Genomic DNA, 22,300 nt, shown 5'->3' with positions numbered 1-22,300 from the left:
AACCTCAAACTGAGTATTCTTGGAGGTTTTTGAGATAGATTAATTGCTGGTTGAACTTTGGATTTTGTAATGAGCTCTTACTGTATAACACACTGTGGTGAACTTAGTTTTTCTTGTGGTCTGTAGGTAGGCCGACCTGATGATATTATATCTGCCATGACTTAACTCTCAAATTATCTTTCTCATATTGTTATAATTTGATTCTTCTCCACCAATGCTAATTCATGCATCATCTAATTTCACCATAACGCAGGCCTGACCCACAATACTATACACTGATTCACTGCATGTCCGTTTTGAATAATACAGACGGTAAAGAGCTTAAAAATTAATTGCATATTAAATTGCAATACTGGTTAAAAAATAAATAAATCACAATTAGATTATTTTCCACTACTGTGGTAGTTTCTCTGTAGTCTTTCTGAGCACGAGCCTGGGGCAAGCTCACTTGTAGGTATACGTCATGAGCATGCATCGACAGCGTGACAGAAGGGGAGACAAAGGTTTTGCACCACAGGTTTAAGAGTGAAACGCTCCCACACAGTGGAGGTTTGTGGTTGTGAAGGTGTTGCCACCTTTCACTTCACTCCAGTAGGCAGTGTCAATACTGCTCAATGATGCCAACTAATCAATAATTCATTTGGTTGGCAACTAATTTGGTCATGGATTTGTTTCCATTATGGTGATTATTTATTGCACTCGTATTATCATCAAAACGGATCCCTTAAGCCTTGTGCTATTGGAGATTAGTTTCTAGGTGGGACCTTGGGAAACACATTGTCCTCTTTAATTGAACAACGTGATGTGAGACAGACAACATTGGCTGTCTGCCTCACATCTCGCACAGAAATTGATGTCAGCTGCATCTCTGGGTGTATAATACCTTGATATAGGTCTGGGGCTGTATCACTATTGTAGCAATAAATGGAAGGGGAAACTGCTATCAAAAGTCCAAAGCTTTCTTATGCTTATACGTATTTTGTTAAATGTGTAAACATAGAAATACAAAAATGAGACATTGCAGTTTTAGGAGCAGTTGGCTTTTAGGAGCAATATCTTGTCCAGTAACGGGTTGATTTAGTGACATGTTACAAAAATTACATTAAACAAAGACAGGTAACTACTGGATGTATTAGGGGTATTAAAGTGTATTTTTTCACCTCCAAATTGAAGCTAGGCTGAACATGTCCTGGCCCAGTCTATGAACTTAAGACAGAAGAACCCAAAGTAGAGATAGATTTAAAATGAGCTTTTAATGCTGATTTTAAAAGGGGAACTGAAGGTAAACTATGACCTTTACAGAACTCTATCTGTGATAATGAAGTCAGGTATTCTTCTTAGTGAAATGGTAAATGTATTTGCCAAATGGTGTAGCAACAAAACTGCCTTTCCCCCCCCCTTTGTGTTGAACAAGGATTTAATTTGTATCTAAAATGTGTTGTTGCCCATTGTTGAGTTAAAAATGTAAAAGATAGGGGAGATTACAAGGGCTGTTGATTCTTTGTTCCAAAGCAAAGTATGTTCTTCAAAGTGAGAAGTGAGATCTGGAGGCCAGATATCTCAGCACCTGCCCAAGAACTTGTAGAGTCACTGGCACAGATCAACAACCTTATAAATGTTCCACAGATTCAGTTTAGTAAAAGTGATTTTGCACTATATAGCAGTAGAAGTTATACTTCTTTCTAATTTTGAGACATTTGAGTTGATCACCTGATTAATCACCTCTGATCTAGACTGCAGGATGGGCAAGTGATCGGCCGTGCTGATGCCTGTAGAGGACAGAAGGCACAACACAGCGCTCGTTCTGCTTCGACTGGCATCAACAGGTGTGCCGTGCAGGGTGCCAGTGCCGGCTTGGCTTGAGACGCAGCACAGACACCCCGCCCCCACACACACACCCCAGCACCCCCCACTACCACACACACAAACCCAAGGCAGCACATGCCTCTAAGGAATACCACAGTGGCTCTGTTATGACATCTCTAACCAGGAGGGGAGGCAGGCCAATGGGTTTGGAAGGCCAAAGTGCACTATGGAAGAGAGGGAGGTATAGGGCATGGGGTTAGGGAAGAGGGTGAATGGACTTAGCTAACCCAGGGATATCCCTGTGCAGAGTCCTTCACTTCCCTTGTTTAAATTGAGATGGGGTTTACATGGATCAGTAACTAAGAACAGGGAAACTATCAGAAACCTATGAAACAAAAGGGAAACTTTGGGCAGCTGATGCAAAGCTCCTGTCCTCTTTGGTTGATTCCACTAACAAGTTTTTACCCAACATGCTCATTCTCTTCTCTTCAAGTCAATTTTATTTATATAGCCTAATATCACAAATTACAGTTTGCCTCAAGGGGCTTTACAATCTGTACAGCTCTGTCTTTAGACCCCCCTTGGAGCTTCATACTGGACCGCTGGTTAGTTACAGAAACTTGCCTCATACATGAAAAAAAACATCTGATGTCTTTGCACACTGCGGATGCGAGGGTTGAAAGCTCCACAAGCTTTACATGTGCACGTTTGTAGTACTGTTGTGCAATCTCCAATGGAGGGAAAAAAGTGTTTTGTATTCTTCTCCCAGAGCTCAGGTGGTAGTATTGGAGATGTGAAAGGTTGCAAAACACCAAATGTAGGGTCTAACTTAATAGACCACTACTGCTAGGAGAATTTCACAGAGACCCACACAGACAGTTGCCCTTGGCAAAGCTACACTGAACCACAACAAACAAAAGGCTTTTCAGCTGGGTTGACTCCGTTGTCCACCACGCCCTGACAATATGTTTTCAGAGTGAAACAGCAAAGGAGCAGGGGAGTATGAGAGCCTGAGGCCCACGCTGTTACTGATAGGACACTAGATGAAAGCCCTTTCCCATCATTAGTGAGTACAAAAAACCTGAGAGAGATGAAAGACCATCAGCAGACTGTGGGAGAAATGATGAAGGACAGAGCAGTCCCTGTATAGCATTTACAAAACAGCACAGAATAAGACAGGCTTTCTGTGCTGCGTCTGTAAGGAAACATTGGAGGGAGTCAGAGGGGACATGGGGCCAAAACCTGCACACAGGATAAGCATTGAGTGATAAGACAGCAGCCTGCAATATCCACCCTACAGAAAACAAGCAGCCAGGACGCCAACTCACAATCTGCTTACTCACACTACATCAACTCCATGGATGCAGAATTATTCTTGTAAATCCCCATTCACAGTGATCTATCTGCTGAAGTCACCAAAACAAAAATAGATTTAGAGAAATCCTTTCAAGTCAATGCATCCGCTACTGTAGAAAGCTTTAATTTTAGCAGGCTGGAGTATGTTTCAAAGACAAACCACACAAAAACCAATATGCAGGTTCAGGATGTCATGTAAGGTCTGGAACCGCTCTGGCAGAGATCTGTGCAGTGTGTAGTCACCTATTTAATTCAGAACAGAGAAAAGACAGAAAGAGACTTGAATAAAGATTAAAGGGGGACAGAATAAGAAGGCAACACTAAACCAGGCCAACATCCGTGCAATGACATTTTCCTTAGTGAGGCTGTTGATATCTTAAACCCATCTTTGTCAGTCCTTCAAAATACACATCTTGTCACATGTCACACAAAGGAGACTATATATTTATGTATTAAAGAGAAGAAATATGCACAGTTGCATGAATGTGCATCCTTATTCTCTGTCTCTACACCAAAGGTTCTCCTGTAGCAGTAAACTCTAATCATTATTCAAATGTTTCTGCTGCTCATAGGTAACTACTCCTTTCAAAGAAACTAGCCAACTATGGAGTGGGCTGGATTTACTTCTTACACACTTTTTTAAACAATTATAATACTATGCAATTGGCCGCTGTACCCCCAAAAAGTAAAACTAAGCAGAGGATGAAAATGCAAACTGAGGTGTTACTCAGAGCAATGCACTATGAGAGGAAGTGTTTGTGTCAGACACATATATCCTGCTGCAGGGCTATGGTTTGCACAACTATGAGGAGCACAGAGGCCAAAGATAACCGCTGAACCATCTTCCTGTGCGCTGTCACTCAGGAGTTACGTTCAACACGCGGGGCTTGTTGGAACAGCAGCGCTCATGTAGAAGTGCAGTAATACGTAACACGTAAGGCCAGTAGATTTGTGGACATAAGAAAAAGACAACAGACAATCGAAGGGGATTCTATATATTTAATATTGTATTTAGTATTTGATCACTTGTTTGTAAATGTTGATCAGCACTGGTTTGCACTGAAACTGGGTCAAGGAAAAATTACATGGCCAATTTGAAATTTCTGAGATGTTTTATGCTCGCAAATTCAGCTTGACCTTTTAGTGATAAAGACTGACCATGATTGAGTTAACATTAACTTTTAACAATCATTCGTAAATGAGATTAAACTATTACGAAAGGTGTCAATTAACACACCCACAAATACACAATGTACTTGAATTTCTACTTTGGATTACTGTTCATTATTTAATACCCTTTAAAGGCATTTTATGTCAGACTCAAAACTTTGTATAGTAAACCAAAGTATTCCATCTGATTCTTGCTCAGAATATCTGGATAATAATATACCATTTTCTGACTGCACTGTTTTGTCAAACTGAATCCTAAAACCTGTGGGTTCTTGCATATGGTTTTATGTTAAAGCAAATCACATTAAAAACATAAGTCCAACAACAGGAAGTAAACAAGTTTTCTGCTGGCTCAACTGATTGCAAGTTAATATGACACTGTTGTAACAGCACATTTTTCTGTCACTCAGAATAAAGGGCAACATAATCCTCCTGGTCTGCTGCTTCTATTGACCAATAAATCATAAAACGAAACAAGAATCGAAATTAATGTTTCAAGCACAACACTGATCTCACTAACAATCCCGAAGTGTCTCTAGAGTTGCACTGCTCTCTTTCCAAACATGCCTGTTTAACACACCAGCAGTTCTGGTTCCAATTACTTTAAATGCTACATCCAAAGGGAGCCGACAGAGGAGCTCCACTATATTCATTTAATTGATGGTTGCGCTACTATCCTGTTTCATAGCCGAGTTTTTGCAAAGGAAACTTGAAAAACACTTCATTAGCATGAAATGCTGCTCTTTAATTATTCCACCGTGTTCAAGTCTGATTTACAAGTGCCATTACATGGAATGTCTATTTTGAGATGATTTATTTAGCTGAACATTTCACCCGTTTGTAAGCTTTGGTGACATTAGGGTTAATGTACCCTTGTCTCCAAATTTAAGCTAATGAATAGTGACATTAGCAATTTCAGTCAGTAATTCTTTATTTCTGCACACCATTGGCATGGGAACATTTCTGCATTTGTTGATCTGTTGCCCTTGCATTCATCACTGGATGTTAGTGGTCAACAGGTATGGGTATTTTCAATGGCCGATCAAAACAATGTAAAGTCATGTATAATTCCATTATGCCATGCAGAGTACAATCTAATATACATGGTTATCTTACACAGTAACAAGTTGTTCTAGATGGCATGTTTATTAATGAATGAAACAGAAAAATACACCTGTTGCATGCTACTCAAGTGATGACCATGCATGGATAAACTTAACAGGTGTACATGTAAATTTAAACTCCAATTCTGGTCCTGACAGCTCTCTGGGTCATTTTTATAACAAAAATATTTTATAGTGACCATCTATAATAGATAGGGAGCATCAGTAGACTTGATATTCAAGAGACAGTGCTAAAATAGTTCTAGACAGTTTTGAGGAATTAGACCTACTCAAGTAGTCAGCACAAGGTCTGTGCAGCTTGTGACAGAGAATGAGTCAGTTTAGGGAAGCTAGGGCAGTGATTTTAGAGGAAAAGAAAAACCATTAAAGATGAAACCAAGAGCCCAGGTCAAGTGCACAGGGATGGGGGAGAGAGCAACACAGATACAGCCTTTGTTTACTGATGCTTGAAATGTAAGAGACAGTAATAAGGTAAGCTACATTAAAATGTTTAACTGCAGAGTGTGTTGTGCATTCAAATGCATGAATACAGAAGACCAACAATGTGGAACTGAATCTCACGTGCGTATCGCTGCAATAACCAACAGACGACAGCAACACTGGGTAAAGTCGCCTGAAGTAACTTTTACCCGATTTGCATAGTGTGGCAAGATTCACTCTGAAAGAAGATTAAAGTATAAGCAAAAATGTGGGTTCTGTTACACACTAAAGCTGTAGTTACTACTTGGGATCCCCTGTGTAGCCTACACTGTAGGCTGCACAGGATAAGCATTGAGTGATAAGACAGCAGCCTGCAAGAAAACAGAAAGGAGCAGGATTACACACAAATGATCACTAGGCTTGGGCCGATTGGCGATTGGATCGGCTCTTGGCGATTGAAGGGATGATCGGCGATTGGTTTCTCATGGGGCGATATAAAGGCGATTTTAACTAACTCACTATCTGAACTAAGATGACATAAAAACAGTCTCTAGAATCTGCACCACACTGCAGTGTTTCCTATTCTTTGATTTATTTGTGGCGACACGACACAATATCTATGCTGACCGCAACATACTATTTAATATGAGTAAAATCATAAATCATGGTGGAGCTACGTGTAGCGCATAGATTTGCTCAGCTCTTTAGCTTGCGATCTTCCTCTCTATTGCACCCCACCACGGTAATTCTGTGTGAAACCCTGTACTGTGCATTTACAGATGTTTCTGGTGGTTTCTCTCTAATAAGTCTATTTCTTCCATGGTGGCATTTCACTGGCATGCTGCAACATAACACCACCCACTGGCGATCAGATCGCCAATCAGTGATCTCAAGTAGCCATGATTAGACAATATGAAAATAGAGAAGATCACCCAAGCCTAATGATCACTCACCACAGCCCTTCAAAATTCCTGGGATGTTTTTTGTTATTCAAACTATATTAAAATTACCACCTCAATGTCATTCAATTAGACCTTCCAATTGTTCGTCAAAGTGTCTGACCATCTCAAACAGACCATCTCAAATAAAATGAGATCCACCACATTTAAATATATGGGAACATCTAAGAAATGCCATAAATGACAACTAACACAGACCCTAAGAGCTCAGGAGAAACATTAATGTGCACATCAACTAAAATGGAAACTGCCAGTGGCACCTCTTCCTCTTTATGTTCCAGATCAAGCAAATGAAAGACTGTACACACGTGTTGAGATAGGTCAGTTTTAGCTAAATTGAAGTGTCTTAGTACAATGGGAGCATTACTCCTGTCTTCCATAATGATCCACATGATCTAACACTTTACATTTTTATCAGACATTACCTAATCTTCATATATATCTTCATTACCTTATCTGTATTACCTAATCTGTGTGTGCAACACCTATGCAATTTGTCAGTTTGGCATATAAAACTTGGCTCGTCATCACATCTGCTAAACAAATGTCTAACTTATCAATGGGTATAGAACCTCAATACTTTCAAGTATAAACCAGTGCTTGACTTATTTGTTAAGTTAACTTTTTAAACCTCTACTAGCATGCTGCAATGGTATGGTATTGAAAAAGTATTCATTTTAGCACAACTTCCCACAGTTGGAACTGTTGGAACAAACAAACACCCATATTTAAAGCTCCACTAATCAAAAATGGGCTGCTCATAGTGTCAAATTTGAAAAATATCAGCCAACTCTGCAGCTGTATGGTTCAGGTTCACTGCTCTCTTCACCCTGGTTTCCAGCAGCAGGCAGATGTTTTCAGCAAACAAGTTCTTATAAACCAATCGTAGGCTACCTGCCCAGCACCAACTAGCCTGACAGATTAAGTTAGTGACCAGCTGGTCTAGAGAGTCAAGCATGTAGCAACTAAAGACCCAGATGTTATTCACAGAAGTTGATCTAAACTAAGGGTTTTCAAAGTCTGGGACTGTGGGACTCACCTTAGACAAAGCTTGGAAAAGGTCGCCCCCTCAGACCCCCTTAGTTTACTTGCTTAGTTTCAATTCCTGGATACCTATGGGATTATGATCATGTTATTTGACCCCATAGACAATTGAGCCAAGACACCAAATATTGCTGTTTGACACAACTTCAGACTACACCAAATATATTTAAAAAAAGTCTGTCCTATAGAATTTATTAGTTTCTGACTCTGTCAAAGTAAACCTCCCCCCCACGTACTGTATCTCTAAACTATCTCTTTAACCAATTCACACACATTTAGGCTATTCTATGTGATCCGCTTTTGATAGCTAATATAATAACTAATGTAATATTTTTTCACTTCCATTCACTGAGCCTCCCTGGAGAGGCCCACCTCCCAATTTGAAAGCCTCTGATCTAGACCAAGCCAGAGCTTATAGGAGAGTTGATATTGGACTTGCATATATCAGGTGGCAAGTCATAACTCCAAATGAATGCGTATGCAATGTCTGCTGGATGTGTGAACGGGCAATTATAAAGTCATAATTTGAATCAAGGCTGTGGGTTTGTCAGCTCATTGAAGAGTTATTCTCCCTCCAAGTGGCCAAAAATATAAAATAAATGAACGCAGCTTTATTGAATAAAGCCTAATAGTGTACAACTACAAAGTGATGGAGATAAGCAAACTTCAAATGATCTTGTGCTATCATAATTGTGGATTCTTTGTAAAGCTGCTGCAAAAGTATCGAGCCGTACAAAATGCACATTGCAGAATTAACAAGCGCTGAGCAGGCAACAGCTAGAGGTGTACTGGACTTTGCAGAGTCAGCCTGGATGCATGCAATTTAACCCTTGAACTGGAGAGGACTATGAGCAGCATGTGTAATGGAGGAATCCATTTAAAGCGGAGAAGTTAGGAGAGCTCGACAGGGGGAGGGGGCTCCAATAAGAGCCTCTCTTCCTGACAGCCACACACTGGAGTGGGGGAGGGTTAAAAACACCAAGCCCTCTTCCTGAGTTTGCAGCAATGGGCATAGTGTGATGGATCCTTCCCTTCCACCTACTTGATTCCCATTTGGCATCATAGGCCTTACCCTGACACTTTTACACTGAAGAAAACACACACAGTATAATAACCTATGTGGACAGGTCACTGGGCAGAGAGCAGCCTGAAAGAACAAGTATCAAGTTATATCTACACTAACTCAGAGTCTGCAGCCTCTTAAAGAAAATCTGTTCCGACACACAGAGAAAGAGAAAGGTAAGCCAATATCATATCCTGGGTTAAACTGACTCTGCACTGCTGATCAGAACCACAAACATTTGTACTCCATCCAAACACACTCATATTCAGTAATTATCCTTCCTCTTGTGAAAGGGGAAAAATACACACCCCAACCCTTTGCTCTGACTGGTGATAAGTTGTTGTGCAAACTGCAAATAGTAAATCAGGAAACAGGTTTTTCAGGAAAATATTGGCAAAGACCTCGCAACAACGTGCTACAACTTTAGCTTCTTGTAAAAGTTCTTAAACACAAGTGTTAGTCCTGCTTGTTTATTGTATGAAAGCAAACACATCGAGTGAGCCTAATTCTTCACCTCTATCAACAAGCATCAAGGCAACTTACACAGTGCGGGTTTAGATCTCTAATCTGTGCAGTCACTTAGTCGTGTTGATTTAGCCTGTTAGCATACACCAAATGACATCCAAACAAAGCAATTAGCAGCCTCCTGTTCTGTACAAGTGCATGATCCTCACCAAAATCCTGATTTAACCCCTATCATACAGGCTGTGAGCATTCGATGTTGAGTCTCCAAAGAGTGGCAAATCAGCAGGGCCTTCTAGCAACATATTTGCCCAGCTACAGGCACACATGGTTTCAGTTAGGGGTCTGCACCTATAAACAGTTGGCCATGGCAGCTTATTGGTCAGGAAGTGCAATGTTGACTGCAAGTCAAGACAGGCGAAAGCTGCTAATGAATGATATACGCTCTTATAGTTTAGCTATGACAACACAATTTAGATTGGAGGTGTTTAGAGGCAGACAGAGAAGTGATTTTGAGCTCTTTAGCGCTGTGGCTAAACTCAAGCGTTTCAAAGCAGCCGAGCAGAGAATCCATTCAACGTCTGCTGAGGATAGAGAGTACAATAAGAAGCCTGGATTATAAAAATCGCAGTCAGATAGGTTGTACTTTGAATGTGTGACTACATCAGAGTGAAACTTTACCTTCACAAAGTCAATTTAGGTTCCTGAAAGAGCAATTCCATTTCTTAGATGCTAGTTTTAGAATAAAAACTCTAATTGGACTCAGGTTGATTACCTGCCAAACTGGCTGGTAGAGCCGAAAGACTTTCCAACCACACAACCAACATTTTGCATCATTTGACTGGTGGCTTGTGTTAATATGAAGACCGGCCTAAGTGATACAACATGGAGAAACACACTCAACACACCCAGAGGGGTTTTCACTGTGCCAAGTAGACCACCACAAATGGCCGAATGCTACCATGAACTGAAAGGGGTTTACAACCACACACTGCAATAAAAAAATACCTGTCATCAAACAGTAATATTTGTGTTACATTGTGATTAAATATGATGTGGACTGCAAGAATATAACCAGCAAAATAGCTCAAAGATCTTGTGTGAAGAACCAGACTTTTAAAATCACTCAACCACTTTCCATGGAAACAAAATCCATGTATCCAGTTTTCCAAATACTGGACTCTTGCCTTACAAACAAACATGCAACTTTAAAAATAGTTCACATGTTGCAACCTGTGCCTCCCAGATCATTCCCTCACCTGTAGTACCTTTTCAAGAATAAATACAACAGGAGAGAACTAGGTTATGGCAGGATATACATCTCTCATCTTAACTATACTAAGAAGACAAACAACAACTACTAAGCTGTCATTTTGACTGGCAAAGGCTCAGACCCACCCCCTTTCCATCACAACTGCCACAAACCAGGAAGATCTCATCCATGAGGGACAATGTCAGAAAGTTATCAAACAGCTAAAGTCACTAACTCATCACCGAATTTTTAAAAACACCCAATCGCGCAGTCTTGAGTTTTGAGTTTCTACTTTAGATTAACTTGGTCGCAGTTGTGCAACACTAAATGGTCCCATTAAAACTTTAACGCTCCATTTGCATCATCTTACTATGAAAATGGCAGGATTCTTTTAAGTTAACTTAGTGAAGTTTGCGACCAGACATTAACTTGTCCACACAACTGTACAAAACTGCCTAGCCAGCTACGTTACTTTACCTCCTAATTTACAACTAACGTTACGTTTCCATGTTACACAAAAAAATAAAGTTTCAGAGGTGAAGCAAATGTATAAACAATAAGTTAAGGTGTAACGGCTTGATTTAGAGCCCTGTTAGAGTTAAAACACTCACTGTATTAGGTTTAAGTGAAGCTACAATTTTATGATTTAACGTTTCCATCCACGACCAGTCTAGCGACGTTTCAAAGGAGCGCTCAATGGAAAAAGTAGCCTAACATGGGCTACAAAACATGTAGCGTCAGCCAGCCTTTTACTAAAATAAAAATACACACATTAACGTTACATATTTACAGATATTATTTTAAAGCGGACGTAACGTTAGGGGAGAGGTTAACGAATGTGTTTAAAACGTTAAACAGTGATTTGCTAACTCGGCCAAGATGGGAACAGGCTACAAATACTTCCAGTTAGCTAGCTTAGCTAGCTGCTTACTGTAGACAAAAACTTTTTCCACATCTGAAAAGTTTTTCCTCTCCATTTCTTTCAAACGGAATGGGACGGTATGTAAAAGCGCCTATTGGCCAAAGACGCTGGAATGCTTTTTCATTTCACTGTAACGCTATTAAAACTGTATTCTTCCGGCTGCTGCGAACTGCCAAAAGCCTTAAGTTAACTTAATGTAACTTACCTTTGCGTCTCCGCTACTGCCGCCGCCGCTCCCCGGGCCGCCTTCAACACCCGAGACCGCCGCCGGACCTCCAGAGGGCCGCGGAGCTCGGAGAGGAGAAGCCGAGAGGGGTCCAGCTACTACCAGGGAGACGAAGAGCCAACTTTACCGAGGCCCCGGGCCTTGTGTGTCCTCAAAATAACGTTTGGGAGGGATACCGAGCCTCAGCCCTGCGCTGTTTGACAGAGACTCGAGAATACCTTTTTGACAGCTCCTCTTCTTCAGCCCCCCCCTCCCCTCGACAGCCCTTCACTTTTCTCTTTTTCCTCACTTCCAGCAGATACGAATCAAAATACTGTCAGAATATGGCGTCTGCATAAGCAAGCGACTATCGCGAGATGACGAGTAGTTTCTTCTTTTTTCAGTTTCCTTGAGTTGTGCTGAGGGAGGAGGGAGTTGTGATTGCAAAATGAGCTGAGAAGCCTGCTGCTGCGGAATATAAAACAAAGGAAATAAACAAACCGAGACTCGGTTAAGTTTTTAAGGTTACTGGAATGAAAACTATGCAAGAGAAGTTGGATAGCTGAAGAGTAGGGTTGGTGGATGTCTGCTTTGGTCTGACTCATAGATCAATTGGGACAGTGATAACAATGTCAACGATATTGATCTCATTTTATGTTACCTTTATTCATAGAGATAGTAAACATTCACAGGTCAGAGGTCAGCTACAAAGCAGCATCCTGGATATTGTAGTAGGCATTCATTGTATTGCTGAAGGGCACCTCGCAGGGGACTGAACCTCCAGCTGAAGGACTGATCTGTATGACCTCTAAGCAAGGAGAGAATTCCCCACCTCAATCACCACATTATCACCTTGGAAAATTCTTACAGCTGAAATCGGCAAATGCAAAATTCTTATACCACTAGAAGTCACAATGCCATGAATTCACACCAAATTCTGGTTCTGTTGAGTGAAGACAATTCTCTTTCTGCAGAAACTGACAAGGAAAATTATCTCCTTAAATCAAATGGCAAGTGTTCTGTATTAGATCTCTTGTTGTCTGTTTGGCTCACAGCATCACAGACCAGCCAGGGTATATTACAAGTCTTAATCACAAAGCGGGGGTGGGCAGAGTACAGCTTCTTCTTATCACAAATAAACTGTTGGTGTTGGGTATGAACACTTCTCCACCCAAAGAAAAACACATTTTATACTGGGGTGTGAAATACAAAGCTGTCTCATTTACAGCAGCATATTAGTGCTCTGTCTAGAGAGGATATAACAGACTATTGTAGAGCTTCTGCTTTGTTGTCATTTTGGTAATAATTCTCAAAGAGAATTGCTGTGTGCAGTCTTTTAAGTTCAGTGTAATGTGTTCTCTGACTCAAAATGTATGTTCCACATCTCTGTTGCTCAATGTTTTTTATTGGTGCTAGCTGCCGGTGACAGAACATCAGTGAGCCCTTACTGAGGAATGAATACGCAGGGTTTCAAACGGCTGATTCATCTGAAGTCTCAGTCATTTGTTAGTCGTGTTTGAGGCATGTTTGTGAGGCTTTTAGAGATGAGGATACGCATTATGACTCTTCCAGAAGCCTTCTCCAGTGTGTAGAAGGGTCTGGTCAAACAAGACTAGAAGACTAACTTTAACAAGATGCGCATGATTGCATGTCACGCTCTGCATTTAAACAACAAACATTTCTCATTCCTATCTCATATCAGTTTTTAACCATTCAATACTGCAACAAGATTAGGACCTGCAGTACATTCTACAGTGCACGAGGCCTGCAGGCCAAGTGTTGGAAGGCAAGCCTAAAAGGTTGAGTGGCAAAATCTGGCAAGTAAAGACCAAACATGATGTGTTCCCTCATTGAAGGATTGTAAACACACTTTGCTCGACCACTTCTGCAGAGGAAGGGTTGCCAGGTAGTAATTGAAAGTGCACCAGTGTGCTTTTACAACTCTGTCATTATATTTTAAAAGTTTTAGTGTTAGTATTCAATTTGTATCTTTAGCCACCCTAGCAGCGTGCCTTTATAGGGATGTCATCCCATCTCTTTGGTCCAGAGTGAAATATATATCGGAGTGATTGACATGAATTGTTGTATAGACATCGATGTTTCCCAGAGGATTCATCTTAAGGTGTTGTCCTAAACTGCGTATTAATGCAAAAAAACTGCTCTTGCCTGGATGTCTACAGTCTAGCTAAGAAGGGGTGTGCCAAGAGTTCAAATTTGTTTCTTTCACCCAAGCTGCGCTGACCTCCGTTTGAACAGAAAAATGCACGAAAAAGTAGTTGCTTGTGTTTCTGAATACCAAGAACTGGAACTGGTTCTATTAGGCCAATTTATAATAATAAATTGGCCTAATAGAGAGAAAAGGTTTATTACAAGAAACTGTTTGGGTCTTTAAATGTAGCATTGTATAGCCAGCCACTTTAGCATTATAGCTAATATTGCACCATTTAGTACAGCCAGGAGTTCCGGAGGGGTTTAACGCTGTAATGTGCATGTATCAACGTTTTAGTGGAATGTTTAGGAAAATCAGGACGTTATGGGTTTAATTGATATTAATTTCAAGTTTGAGTTTTTGATGTGATGTTATCAAAATGCTGCTTCAGAGGCCTTTGCTCCCCACCAAGAACCCCCCATGTCCTCCAGGAAGAACCTCGCACTCTCTCCACTTGCAATGTTGGACCCACATTTAAAATTAGACACAATTAGATTTTTTCAATCTGCGTGGACACCATAACCAGGTGTCCCATTTAATTCTTCTTTTACAACAAAATTGATGTGGAGCACGTTTCCTGCTCGCTGCTTCTTGCTGCACTGACCCACACACTGGGTGAGTGAGAAAACAGACGCTTGTGGGCTTTTTTGTGAAAAAGGACGGCGCATTTGTTCTTCAGTGAACTGGATGGAAACACATGGCGTCTCGTGTGTCGGCGTAATGCAGTGACTCACACACACAGTCACTCACACACATACAAATTGTGGCCCCTGCTATCTCACACAGACTGTGACCCCTTGACTCTGGGTTTGAAGCCCAGGGAGCTGAAATCCCCTTCAGTGTGAGCAGCAAACTGACAGCACAGTGCAGTCTCTTATCCTCTGTGACCAGTGCTCTCACAGAGTATTCATTACTTTACACAATGCCTTACACACTTGGTGATGTGCTGGTGGTGTGGGGGCGGTTATGTGTAAGGCCAGTGAATCAGCAAAAACAAAGGAAAACGAAAGCAGCGCAATCAAAATTTTCATGAATTTCCAATGACTTTACCACCTGAATGTGGATGCATTTTTTTCGTTCACCAGTTTGGTCTTATTTCACAAGCTGCCTAACAAGTGGAAGTGGACTGTGTGTGCTTTGGATTTACAGCCCCTCCACCCCCCTACACACACATTCTACCAGCTCTATTTCTCTGCGTATGTTCTGTGCATAGACAGATTACAAGAATGACAGTGTGGTCCCTCTGAAGGAAAAAAGAACAAAAAAAGGGCAACATATGCACATAGCAGCAGCAGCCCGAGACAACTCCGACATAAAAACCTGCCCTGGTGCAACGGGCCACACTGCTCAGATAGGCTTTTTGGAGCAACATGGCTGGCCACCCACATTCTTGGCATGGAAAGAGGCGCGTTTCTCACGGTCTAAGGACAGCTTGTCATGGGTCAGCAGTTTAGATTTAGCTTTGCAGTGGGTCTCTAGTCATTATTCCCGTCTTAAGCAAACTTCTGTGCTTGTCCACTGGCTATTTGGAGCAGGTTATGCAGCCGCTCCAGTGCTAACAAGCTTGACACAGTGTTAAGGACAGGGAGAACAGACAGAGCAGGAAGCTGCTCTATTTTCAAACTTACAAAGATGACCTATGAAAACACTTGCACTTGTAACTGATGAAAAGTGTAATGTCTGCATACTCACCCAGACCCACAGATTTATTTTGATGAACGCTTGCATCCCATTAAAGGCTCGTCAGGTTAAAATGTTTAAAAATGTTTACCTCCCCCTTACATATTCCAATAGGCTGATTGGCAGGTGTGGCTAACCATCCCACAAGCCCAGGGCGGTAAGCGTCAAGTCACGTCAAGTCAATTTCATTTATATAGCCCAATATCACAAATCACAATTTGCCTCAAAGGGCTTTACAACCCGTACAGCGTACAACACCCTCTGTCCCTGAGTGGTATCCAGGATTTCACAGCACATAAACATGAGCATCACCATCTGCTTTCACAGGCACATTCAGCTGAGTATCATCAGCGTAGAGAGGGAAATCATTTCCACAACTGAAAAATGATAATGAGATTATTGTGATTCACATGTTTAGGGGAAGATAACTCATGAGTAAAGCAGCGGGGGAGGGAAACAGTCTCAATGCTAGTGCACAATTAAAACTGAATCCATCAATTTCAAAGACTTAAAGCACAGAGACACTAATACTGCAAATAGGTCAAGTATTTAAAATATCTCAAAAATATCAACTTTTAGATTTACATTTTGTAAAGACATATTTATGGTATAGCTTCTTGTTGACAGCTGTCCATAGTCTCAAATATAAAATACGTGTAAGTTAGTGTATGTTAAAAGAAATATATAATGTCCACTATATGAGTGGAGATTTTCTGGTGAAATGTGTTAGGGTCTTTTGTCATAGTATTTGTTATTTTATAACTTGTATATTTTGTCCATTTCATATTTTTATATCGATGTATCAGTCTATTGTTACACACCTTTATATATGAAAAGTAAAACATTAAAAAAAATGGATGGATGGATGGAAGTTATTTTTTTTACAAGACATATGGGATTATCAGTGTTGTAGGTTTGGTCAAGTGTACATTCATATTGTTACCACTTGGAGGGACAGAAACTGGGCATTTCAACCCTTTCCAATACATTAAGATATATGTTACATATCTATTTTGACACCCCTGCTCGCTTGCTAAGTACTTTACATTTCAATCACAGCGGGTGGTGCTCAAGTGTTAACAGGTGACTCATGCTGATTTTTGGTCGGTGCTGAAAAACATGCACAAGCTGAAGAGCAATGGACCAAGTATTAATCCCCGAGGGATTCCACATATGTTGTCAACGTCCCTAAACATAGAAGTCCAAAGAAATACATAAATAAATCCCTTTAGATAAGATGCAAAACAGGCAAGTACTGAGCCAGAAAGACCCTGCCCAATCCTCAAGCCTTTTCATTAGGAATGCTGCACTCAAATCTAATAATTCTCAAAAAGAAAGTTCTATGAATATAATAAAACCATTATTTTAGCTAAGAAGGTCAGATAAAGTAATCACAAGGCTATTTGTTGTAGATCCATTCATTTTGGAAATACAAGGTTTTCATCTGACAAAATTAACAAAATAACAAAAGTAAGCTACAGCAAGGACAAGTTCCAAAGAAAGATCTTTTTAAATCACATAATATCAAATATATTAAATGAACCTTTCTGAAGACTCTTCAAACAAAACAAACTAGTGAATATAAAAAAATCTGCAAAAATACTGTAGAACTAGAACTGTATAGTTAGACTCAATAGGATGGAACAAATAATGATGCAGACATAGTCTGGGCCTGTTTTTGAGTAGAGAGGAGAGTTTATTACGAAGAGGCAATCGAAATGTCAAGGTCTGTGGAGTGTAAGCATCGAGCTGTGGTTGAACGCTGCTCTGAAAGCAGAATGGGAGTGAGTGGTGTGATGGCGGAGCTCCAGAAACCGATCTCCTACCCTTAAGGTCAAACTGACACTCTGTGGATGTGCCCTGCACTTTCCCACTAGAACTGCAGTAGATAGACAGGACATGTAGAGTTGTAGCATAGAAATCTATTGTGGCAAAGCAAAAATATCTATTTGGTTCATAAGATTTGAAAATGCCTCTGCATCAGGCTTTTTTAGTGAAATATCTCAACAACCACCAGATGCATTTCTTTTAAATTTGGTACAGAGATTTATGATTTATCACTATGGTGATCCATTTTTATCTAGTGTCATCACCAGGTCGAAATGTTTATTTGTCAGTACTTTCATTTATGATCAAACACCTGCAAAACTAATGGCATTCCCATCAGCCTCACAAGTTACAACGTCCATCACGCCTGAATTTTGTGGCACCAGCAAACACAAGGCAAGTTAGCCTTTCCTCTCAACCTCCTAGCGAGCTGGTTTATCTTTCTACAGCTTCAAAGAAAAGAAACATAAAATTTTCATTAAATCTCCTGCCGAAATTAAACATTTTAAGGGGTGTTAAGGGCAGTAAGTAGACAATAATAAATATTTCCTTTTGAGCTGAAAAGCCTTTTAAACACTGCTTTGAATAGAAGTGCACCATTCTACTCATTCTGATTCTGTAGTTTCCCACTCAACTGGCCGGGTGAAAACACAAACACTATCTCCACCACACAACTGTGTCTGAGGAGGAGAGCAGACCAAGACATCAGTCTAACATCCCACGCCAGGCAAGAAGCTGGTCAACAGAGAGAGTCAGAACTGGCGACTGGTACTGTATTACTGTAAACCCACAATTCACCCAAACTAACCTGGAGCAAAGGAAAAATCCATGTTTATTTATTTACAAACGCAAAAATCATTAGAGAAGTGAACATCTATCTGCTTTCTGTTCAACATTACATAGTTTATGTTTGAATGCCATTACATATTCATTTAACCCACAAAAATAATAATAGTTTTATTCCAAATTATATTTTATTTATAGTTTATTTTATTAGGGACCGATACATCTAACATCAATAAACTGAAAACAGCAATCCAATGTGTGTACCATTGTGTTTTTAGCAGCTGCTAATTTGCAACACCCGTCCATAGCAGGGCTTTTAAAGAAATAAAACATTAAAACAGTGTAATACAATACGACACAAGATAAGAGGAGGTAAAATGAGTAAATCAAAGTGCAATGAAAAACATGTAGCACTTTTGCCTAGACGTGATCACAAGTTTGTTGCTGAACCAACCAGGACTTGGCCTTTCTTTTAAAAGTAAAATGAATGAAAAGTAAAATGAATTGCTATTTGAGATTCATCTGGAATATGTAAAATGTCTCCTAACTTAATTTCTAATTTCTAATTGAAATAATTTAATTTCAATAGTGAGTGTCTTAATAGAAAGTGAGATTAGCACCATTTCACACACGTGTTAAATGGAGCTAATCTCACTTTAACATGAAATAGGGCAGAAAATAAAGCCTGCATTAATACATCTACCCATGATTATGTCCTACCACCATTGTGTATGACATGCAGGATATTTTGTTGTCATGGTGGCGTCTGTCTGTCTGATACCAACTTCCAGTACAGGTAAGATAAGAATGTTGACATTTGTTTATGTACTATTATGTTTGTACGTGCTATATTTTTCTCTTTTAATGTAAAAGGTTTGTGTATGAAACAATGAATACAAATAAACTGACTATGAAATGCACAAATTATCTTAATAAGTAATTAATTAGCCAAACTGGTCATGTTTAATACACCACAGGCATCTGGATGCTCATCTCAAGTTTTGAGATATCCTGATTTCAATACAGTGGAGGTGAATTTACATTTACATTCAGGAAAAATATCTTCCTGGTTACTCAGGATCATTCACACCACATGCTGTGAACAGTTTTATAGGGATTATTTCTTCGATAGAAAGTAGTTCCAAGGAAAAATGTACTGTGGATTATTCAAAATATTGGGGACATTTATTCTGGAGGAATATGCTGCTGTTGAGGATATACACACAGATATGTTTTTTTCTTCTTTATTTAGTGTAATTTGAGTGAACTGGGCCTTTAATGTATCTTAATTTGGAAGTCCATTTTTGTACCCTTTCCATTTGTACTTTCAAAGTGTGGACAGGCAGTAACACTTTTAGTTCAAGCTGAATTGGTACAAAATTATACCAGAACTTCACTTTGTATTTTACAGGAAAAAAGCAGGCGATATTCTATATTTAGTTATTGTCAATAAATCTCATGAAAACATCAAATCCAACAGTGAATGTATCTACTAACAAGTACTGTGTGTGTATCACAGCCTTATATCTCTTCTTCCTCTGTGCGCCACTGCTGTCCAGAAACCATTAAAACACATCATTGAGCCTCACTGTTGCACTGGGTGACATGTACCTTCCTCACTGTGAACACACACACTGTAATTTATTTAGACTCGGCCCCACATACACTGTCCTGCTGCCCCAAACACTCACTAAAGCACCAGATGTGCATTATTCCACCACTGAAATAGCCCCCGACAAATGCATTATTTCCTCCTGTAAAATGTGTTACAAACTACAGTGACCAGCTGGTTTAGGAAATTGCAGTGCCACAGAAAGCTGGGGAACACAGAAAAGTATTGTGAGAAGAACTGATACATATTTTCAGTTAATTTTGGTCTTTTCATTGGATTTGTTGACACTCAGAAAAATACAGAATATCACCAGCCATTTCCTTCAGTGGTGCTCTGGGGCTCTTTAGGTTAGGTCTGTTGTGGTACAGGTGGTGGTCTGTTTTGTGTTTATTTGATGTTATATTATGTTAGGTTGTATCATGTCATGTTACGTCACATCTTTGTCATGCTTTCTACTGTTAGTCATGCCGTGCTATGTCGTGCCATGTTCTGTCAGTTGCACGTACGTGCATGTTAAGTATGGTACTGAATGGTGTTAATAGCAACCAAACTAAACCACGCCACAAATTCTAATTAGACCAAGGCATTTCTTTGCAGCATTAATGGAAACCTCAGAGCAATTTATCTTCTACAGTCCTGGTATGATATGCAATGTGGCGGCAGTTACAAATTCTGTAGCGTAGAGAAACACTCTCTACTTTTGAATATCCAGTAATAACATAGTTGCCGGTTAGGGTTAAGGTCTATATGTACGTGGACCTTGTTCCTCAGTAGCTGACCTGAGCAGCAGCACCTGGAGACAGAGTAGGAAATGGGATCATCTGCGTTAAGACATTCTGCTGAGCTCTCTCCAAGTCATAAATTTCCTTCAAGTGGTAGCTGTAACACTGCAGGCTGAGCCGTCGATCCAGCGCTTCTGCCAGAACTCCTGAGGTCGATGCCAAGTCTCAGCTTGCCTGCACTGGTTTCACTTGTCAAGCCACCAGCCCATAAACTGAATGTAGCGCTTACTTGACGCATCTTGTGGAATGTCTTGGTGGATATAAGTACCCAAATCATCCAAAGACATTCATACCTATGTAATGAACAAGTTCACTTAATGCAATTCATGCCGTCTCCATTACTGCCGACTTTGTCAAAAACAACTAAATGCACTTGGCCTTTTATGCAATTACAAAAGTACAACAACGTATCACTGGGCTCTACCCTGTTAGCTTTTTTTTTTTTTAGGGAGCTCCAATGGAAATGGAAAAGGGATGCACATAGAATTTTGATGACAACTAGCTCTTGTTCCTGTAGATGTTAAATGCACTAACTGAAAGTTGCTTTGTAATGTAATCAACGACTCTGTGGATTAAGAGGCATGCTGCTTTTGGAAAGAGATATAACTGTTTTACTACAATTCATTTGAAATGCTCTCTTGTCAATGCTGTGCCCAATACGAACAATATATCATTTACCTCCGTTGTATTGGGGTGGAGGCAGAAATCTCAGTGACAGATATCTCAAAACCAAACCAAAATGATCTGCACGGCTAGAGGTGCCTGTAAGAAATAAAGTGTGTTTTCTGTATGTGTGACAGAAAAATCTCAATTCAAAAGGCGCACTTAATTGCTGGGACGAGGTCAAAGTCATTGGAGTCAGTGGATGACAGGAGACAGATCAAGGAGGCCATTTACATTAAACCCCAGAGGCCATTTTTGAGGAGAAGAGGGGTGGAGGTCACACCCACATTTGCAATCACACCAGGCTCATGTGATGACTTGAGCCAGCAAGACCATGAGATGTAGTCGAAAGCGCCAAAAGGCTAGAAAGTAAAAATATTTTCTCACAAATTGTTGTTTTTACACTTTGCTATTTGCATGAATTGAACAAACTTGAATCCTTTCACCTTCAGCCAGAGCCTGTCTGTTTCCTCCAGTTTCCAGTCTTTATGCTAAGCTAAGCGGCTGCTGACTCATGCTCCATACATTGATCAGCCATAACATTATGACCACTTGCCTAAAATTGTGTAGGTTCCCCTTTTTCCTGCCAAAACAGCCCTGACCTGTCAAGACATGGACTCCACTAGACCTCTGAAGGTGCGCTGTGGTATCTGGCACCAAGACGTTAGCAGCAGATCCTTTAAGTCCTGTAATATGCAAGGTTGGGCCTCCGTGGATCAGACTTGTTTGTCCAGCACATCCCACAGATGCTTGATCGGACTGAGATCTGGGGAATATGGAGGCCGAGTCAACACCTTGAACTCGTTCTTGTGTTCAAACATTCCTCAAAACATTCCTGCTTTGCAGACCCATGTGCAACAAATTGTGATGCGCTGTGTGTTCTGACACCTTTCCATCAGAACCAGCATTAACTTATTTAGCAATCTTACCTACAGTAGCTCATCTGTTGGATCAAACA

The 22,300-nt window shown here is 40.3% G+C and overlaps 1 protein-coding gene across 3 annotated transcripts in view; it reads right to left on the bottom strand.

The window, feature by feature from the left end:
• tab2 (TGF-beta activated kinase 1 (MAP3K7) binding protein 2) overlaps window positions 1–12,132 on the bottom strand; it is a 44,346-nt gene extending 32,214 nt beyond the window's left edge. Inside the window, exon 1 of one of the 3 annotated variants that reach the window (XM_046060149.1) lies at window positions 11,784–12,132. The gene's annotated coding sequence lies outside the window, so the exon portion shown is untranslated. The remainder of the gene's footprint in view (window positions 1–11,783) is intronic. The other 2 variants (XM_046060148.1, XM_046060147.1) reach the window with 2 other exon arrangements.
• Window positions 12,133–22,300: the final 10,168 nt, after the last annotated feature.

This window comes from Micropterus dolomieu, linkage group LG10 (genome assembly GCF_021292245.1).
Source record: "Micropterus dolomieu isolate WLL.071019.BEF.003 ecotype Adirondacks linkage group LG10, ASM2129224v1, whole genome shotgun sequence".
NCBI classification, from domain to species: Eukaryota; Metazoa; Chordata; class Actinopteri; order Centrarchiformes; family Centrarchidae; genus Micropterus; species Micropterus dolomieu.
Note: the sequence above shows the minus strand (reverse complement) of the source record. Positions and strands in the feature narration are given on the sequence as shown.